The 7,492-nt window shown below is 34.3% G+C and overlaps 1 pseudogene; it reads left to right on the forward strand.

Moving 5' to 3' along the window:
• Positions 1-1,589: 1,589 nt before the first annotated feature.
• LOC147409016 (protein JINGUBANG pseudogene) lies at positions 1,590-3,495 on the forward strand (annotated as a pseudogene).
• Positions 3,496-7,492: the final 3,997 nt, after the last annotated feature.

Consider the following 7,492-nt stretch of genomic DNA (forward strand, 5'->3'; position numbering starts at 1 on the left):
TAGTGGTGTTTAGGGTACATGACAAATTTTTTTTAACACCGGACCGTACACACTATTTTGAATGTGACTTAAACGATTTAAAAATATTCATAAATTTACTTAAATTACGTATAGAAAAAAATGGCATTTCAGATTTTCTAGAGATTTATCTTTTCGTACCACCATTGATATAGTTGTCATAGTCGACCATGGTGATTTCGCGACAGAACCAAAGTTGCCCTTCTGGGTTTTTTTTGCAGTTCACACACAACCAAGGATGTGTACGTAATTTGACAAAGTCAGAAGTCAATTATCTCCAACCCAAAATAGTCAGACGTTCCGTTTGAATTGGAAAATGAAAAATCCCATGTAAGTATTCTGCTTTTTCGCAGAGTTGCGTGTGCGTGTGAAGTGTGAAGTGAAAACCCGCCACCAACAGTCGCCATATTATTTTAAGTGTGATTTAGACATACCCCCGCACATTTTTTGAATATATGATATACAGTCCTCTATTTTCAAGTGGATGGGATATCCCCTCACATTGCTTGATTCTTATAGTTTAATAACTGACTAAAATACCCTCACTAAAAATCCTTCATTTTTTTTTTAAAGGGTTCTTCAACTTCAAAGACATCTATGATAAGAGTCGTGATAATTTGACTTAGGCATATGTCATACTCGATCGACTTACCTAATGTGATAGGTTCGAAAATCGTCGATATGCTCTTTTTAAAAATTTAAAATTATATATTTTTTTATATTTTGAAATCGTAGTTCTGCATCCCAAGGAGAGCACATCTACTAATTCCCAAGTCTATTATGTCAAGTAAGTTGATTGAGTTGTCACGTGTCTAAGTCAGATTATCAATATTCTTATGACATATTACTTTGAATCTATCAATCTTATCTTTAATTCATTATTGAGTTGTGTTCGAGTGACTTCGAGATTAGACCTCATATTGCACATCTTGATGTGACAGTGGATAAGAATCATAGATACTTTTTTCACTCGTATCTTGAAGAAAAGTATATATGATTCCCATACACTTTCATGCCAAGTATAACATGTGAGATCCAATCTTAAGGTTACTTTTGCATTATTCTTCATTATTTTCAACTATGCCTTAGGTTATTCTTAATTTTTTTTTTTTGGTCCAAAATTTTTTACTTTATTCTTGAGGTTTGAAGTCCAATTTTTTTTTGTTTGAAAATGACTGATTTTAGAATAAAAATGAAGGATTTTTAGATACATGGTAGAGATAAGGGCATTTAGGTCATTATTTATTAGTCCACTATAGAAAATCCATGATAAGAAGGGTATGCCTATCAGGTTGAAAACATAAGGGAGAGGGTATCTCAAATATCCAAAATGTAGAGGGGGTTATATCTAAATCACCTTAAGTCCTCCCAACATAAAGAGCCACGTTTGTTTGATTGTGGTCAAACACGGTTTTCCAATCCAGAAGATCTCTTCCTTCCTTAACCGCTAAACTTTCTCCTTACACGTGTAACCCTCCCACTGTTCCACGCTCTAATTAGTGGTCCCCTCTTTTGCCCTTTATATATGCACCCTCCTCCTTCTCCCAACTTTATTTCTTTCATAATTTTATTATTATTATTGTTCATCTTAATTAATCGTTCTCTCGCGCTCCGTATCTTTGCTTAAAAGCTCTTTCGGTTTCAGTTTTCTTTAGATCTGGTTTTGTTCTCGATTCCATCTTTTTAATTTTGTGAAATAAATTAATGTCTTTCCGAGTTCCTTTAATGGAGAGTAATCGAAGAACCTCAAGAAGAGGAACCATGTGCGCAGAAGCAAACAGTCTTTCCCGCCCTAAATTCGGAAATTTCTTACACTCAGATCCAAACATCACTTCTACAAACAACGAAGACGATTACTCAACTCGTAACAGCAGCGCATCTGCAGCGAGTCCTGGTTATTACGATAGAAATCAGATGAGCGCAGACAGTTCTCCGTACAACATGTCTCCATGGAATCAGACAGCATCTCCTTTCGCCAAATCTCCATGGACTAGAATTAGTCCTGTATCTCCATTGTACGGTAATTTCTCAAATAATGGTCTTGTGGGATCACTCGTCCGCGAAGAAGGCCACGTATACTCTCTTGCTGCTTCAGGTGATCTCCTATACACGGGATCTGACAGCAAGAACATTCGAGTCTGGAAGAATCTGAAAGAATTTTCTGGATTCCAATCGAACAGCGGATTAGTCAAGGCGATTATTATTTCTGGAGAAAAGATCTTTACTGGTCATCAAGATGGTAAGATTAGAGTCTGGAAGATCTCTTCGAAGAATCTGAGTGTTCACAAACGCGTTGGAACTCTCCCTGCTTTGAAGGATCTCATCAAGAGTTCTGTAAATCCAAGCAACTACGTTGTAGTGAGACGCAATCGAAATGCTCTCTGGATCAAACATTTCGATGCAATCTCTTGCTTGAGCTTGAACGAAGATCTAGGTCTTCTGTACTCAGCTTCTTGGGATAAAACCCTAAAGGTATGGAGGATTTCGGATTCCAAGTGTTTGGAATCCATTAACGTTCATGATGACGCCGTTAACTCTGTCGCTGTTGGATTTGACGGTTTAGTTTTCACTGGTTCGGCTGATGGCACGGTTAAGGTTTGGAGGAGAGAGTTACAAGGGAAAGGAACGAAGCACTTCTTGGTACAGACGTTATTGAAACAAGAATGCGCGGTAACGGCGTTAGCCGTTAATCCGTCATCTAACGTTCTTTACTGTGGATCATCTGACGGAGTCATTAACTTTTGGCAACGTGAAAAGCACCTTTCACATGGTGGGGTCCTCAGAGGTCATAAGCTGGCCGTCCTATGCTTGGCGGTAGCAGGGAACCTTGTCTTTAGCGGTTCAGCTGATAAGAACATATGCGTGTGGAGAAGGGAAGGCATGATTCACACGTGCTTGTCTCTCTTGACGGGTCACACAGGACCCGTTAAATGTCTGACTGTTGAAAACGATCCAGATTCGACGGCTTATGATCAACGATGGATTTTGTACAGTGGAAGCCTTGATAAATCGGTGAAGGTGTGGAAGGTGTCGGAAAACGCGCCAGATTTACTGCAAATGGCTGCACTACAACAGCAATATATGCCGGAGAGGTTCTCGCCGGCGAAGAAATTGCCTTCGTCTAAGGGCTTCTCTTCCCCTAGCATGATCATGAAGACAAGGTAGTGGGACATGCTCACTATTCGACAATTTGGACGTGATCCACGTGTCCGTAAAATACATGGCCATGTGTCATTTGAGCAAAGATTTGTTAGGTTGTTAGTTTAACTCTTTAACTAACTAAAACCTATCCTGTCTGCAACGTGTTGGTTTTTTTTTGGTTAGAACATAGAATCAGCGACGGAATTTTGTACAGTTTTTTTTTTTTTTTCCTTTACTTTGGATGGGTTTGGAGGGTTGTAATCTTGTAATTTTGGGAGTTAATTCGAAAATGTAAAATACGTAAACTAAGAACTAAGCAAAGATTTTTTTTTGGAAGATGAACTAAGCAAAGATATACTTGTACATGAATACCATATTTATTTGTTATTTTATTTTCTGTAATCTGTTTTAATTGATTGACCTCATAATACTCCCATTTAATGGTTTTAGGCGTGAAATAAATGAGTTCGCGTAATCGCATCCAGAAACAGCAAAGCACCTAGCAAGGAACAAAGATTTGTTGTCAACAAAAGTGTGATAACTTGATGGAATAGAGATGTGCTGTTTTGAAATTTATACGCTAATTCCAATGCTTGGATTTTACATTGAGCTCAGTACACATGGTATCATGCCGTTGGAACATTAGCTTAGACCAAAATTTTGCTTACTACGAAACTCGATTATCTTCTGACGTAAATGTTGAAGTCTTGGTAGCATTTTCAAAAATGAGATAATTTTTTATTTTTTTTGATAGAGTAGGTAATTTGATTCTTTGTTGTCACTTAATTTTGTGATCCATTTATATATACATAGGGAGTGCTAACGTCCAAGATTTCATGATAACTTTAATATTATCCACCCAATTTACTTTTCAATATTATTTTTCTTATTTTATTTTTTTAATGAAAAAGATAAGAGTATTTTGATCTTTTATATAATTGAAAAATTCTTTTACTATATAAATTTAATGTTTATCTTTTGAGTTGTGATAACATAACTCGTCAAGTGGCATACTTAATCGACTCCCAGCATGACAAGTTTTAGAACGTAGATCTGTATAGCTTGGGATACACGAATGCACTTCCCCATAAAAAAGTGTATCCCAAGGGAGCCATATATCCCAAGACGTATAGATCTACAGTTTCCTAACTTGTCCATATCAGGGAGTCGATTTAGTATGCCACCTAATGAGTCATATTATCAGGATTCTTTTCTTTTTATTAAGAGTTGTGATACTCTGACACCCCCTTTTGACATACACCCCTATCACAGAACCGTAGATCATTTGCCTTAGGATATATAAGAAAAAGATTTATGGTATTATGTATCCTGAGGCAAATGATCTACGATTCTATGATGTGGGCGTATGTTAGAGGGGGGCGTTAGAAAATCATTATTCTTTTATTAAATGTAAAACAACATAAGTAATTTAACAAAATTCTTAATCTTAATTTATGAACTAAATATATGACCTAGTTAAAAATCTATCAAAAGAATTATGCAAATTCTCTCCATACCCTTAAGATTAAAGAACACTAATAAAATTGTCTTAGGATGTTTTTCCAAATACTTATCGATATTAACTTAAATTATAAGTATTGACAAAACTATCACAATAAGTTGACAAATCGTTCTCTGAGCATTGACATAATTTTCATATATATGATAATTCTATCAACACTTATAATGTTTTTTAAAATATTTATGATAATACTAATAATTATTTGAGAAATTTTCTTATATTTTATTGATCCAGGAAGTAAACACATAAAATGTAATTTTATTTTATTTTAATTTTTTCAAAAAGACAAACCGATCTGACCAATTTGATCTTTGGATTGTTATTTTGAGAGGCTTAGGAAGGTACAGGAGTCATATGAGAAAGATAAAGGGGGAGGGGACCACGATTAGTTTGATTACTTGAAGCACAAGTAAGGCTGATTAACCGCCCATATTTATTACCTTTTTTTTTTTTTTTTTCTTTTCCACTATCTAACTCTGCTAATTTCTAAGGTCGGTATTTTCACTTGTCATTTGTCAAAACTTAGATAAGAGAAAAATTATTGGCACCCTAGCTTTTGCTTATTATACCTCAATCAAAATTAAATAAAAAAATTCTATGATTGAAAATAAGTAAAAGTTGGGGTGCCAATAGAAACCCTCTCTCTCTCTCTCTCTAGAAATGTATTTGTTAGATTTAGGATTGTATATGAGCTTACTCGGCTTAATTGTAAACAATTGTTGAAGATGTTTGAGTGTTTTATAATGCTTTGTAATGTTTAGGTAATAATTTGAATCAATTTTTTGTAATGTTTGAATGGTGTGTTTTAATTTTTAATTACAGCAACTTCAACCGGTCTTCAAATTGTTAAATTTAAAATTTGGGGTTTTATTTTGAAGATTAGGGATTATATTACTGTTCATGGCTTTATATACAGAGTCCGAAGATAATTTTGAAACCCATGGCTCTACCATGGTTTACTTTTTAAAAATGCATATTATATCCCTTTATTTATTTTTTTATAAATATCAATTTTGACCCCACCCTAGCACATTCCCCTTTTATTTTTCTAAGTGAATGAATAGGCATTTAGAGACTCAATACTAATTTTGAAACCTGGGCTGGTTGGAGTTCAAAAGTGATTTGAATCCTTCAAAATTAAAAAAAAAGATGCTAATTTGAAGCCCCTAGTTGGAGTTGCTCTTAGGTTATTATAAATTAAGGTGTAATAAGTAAAATTTGGAGTGCCAGTAACAACTCTCTTAAATAATAATAGCCAACTCATATCAAGTGGAATTCATAATTTCAAATCCAATATTTAATTTATTGGGTACAAGATTTCTTCTGAAGTTCATCCAACAAACAATAATTTGTCAAGTTACCCTCTCCTTTGAATTGTACATGGCATTTTTAAGGAGGTATTCTAAATATTGACAAAAAATATAAGAATATAAAATAAATACAAAATGCCATGTGTCTTGTAACGAGGAGTCGAGGAGGGTCTCCTCGCTACTTTTTTCACATAGGGCAAGGAAGTAAAAGAATCCAGAACCATTGATTTTATAGAACTAGAAACATACTCCTTTTGGGATTGTGTTATTTTAAATCCTAAAAATAGGGGTGCAACACAAGGACATCGCAATAAGTCATCCAATCTATCACACTCTATTGCTTGTAGAAATGTCTGGGATTGTGTTAATACTACTACGATGAGAATTTGGAGCACAAGTATGCAAATATAAAATGTACTTGTTATTTTCAATTTTATCAGGCTTAATTATATATATTCAGGAAAAGTCTGTTGGAGCAGGCATGTCTGCTTCTCTTAGGCTTTTGATTTCGGTCCAATGGGGAAGCTTGGACCAATCTTTAGAACCCTTTAGGCTTTATTTAGTGGACTAATCACTGGCCCAGGAATAATGAAAATTGAATGGGCCTCTATGTATAATTTAGTGGGCTGACAAAAGAGGGAGCATAGACCTTTACTTCCTTATAATACCATGACATAACTATCACTTTTGGTGAATACTAGAGTTTTGTCTAGTGCAGTGCCCTGACATGGGCATTATCTTTGGAGTTAATATGGGTAAAGGACGAAAATTAATAAAGTTGGAGGGATATTCTTGAAAAATATAGAAGAAGAAAGACAATAAATTTAAAATGGTATTTTAATTAATAAAGATGGAAGTATATTTTTGAAAAGAAAATTGGAGGGATATTCTTGAAAAATATAGAAGAGGAAAGATAATAAATTTAGAAGCGTATTTTAATTAATAAAGATGGAAGTATATTTTTGAAAAGGAAGAAAGATAATAAAGTTAAATCCCAAGTCATAGATTTGAGATACCCAATGGGTTGTCAAGCTGATGACAAGCACTTTGACCTTGTTATACTCTAATTGACTGATGAAAGTGGCTTAGATGTCCTCATCTTCAAACTGTTGAAAAAAAACCTTGATTCTTTCTCCCAAAATCAATCATCTTTAACGTATTGGGTAAAATTACTCTACCTACTTCTACCTTCAAACCTTAAGAATAAGATATGATTTTTTTTTTGATGAGTAAGTTGGATTTGAATCCACGACCTCAAAGTTGCTTTGCAAAGTGTAAAACCAATTGAGCTATGCAGTCGTGATTACAACTTGTTTGGAATTGATATAAAAAGAGAGGAGAGGGTCTTGGAAATATATTTTTAAAAAAATATAAAATGCTGCACCAATAAAATATAATGTAGAACTCAAATCTAATCTTTCCAAACATTAAGATGTGATCTTGGATTGATGAAGAACAAAGATAATACATGATTATTTCCAATTTTATGGGTTGAACTGAG

This window comes from Akebia trifoliata, chromosome 2, assembly GCF_017979445.1.
Source record: "Akebia trifoliata isolate Shusen 1 chromosome 2, ASM1797944v1, whole genome shotgun sequence".
Taxonomy (NCBI): domain Eukaryota; kingdom Viridiplantae; phylum Streptophyta; class Magnoliopsida; order Ranunculales; family Lardizabalaceae; genus Akebia; species Akebia trifoliata.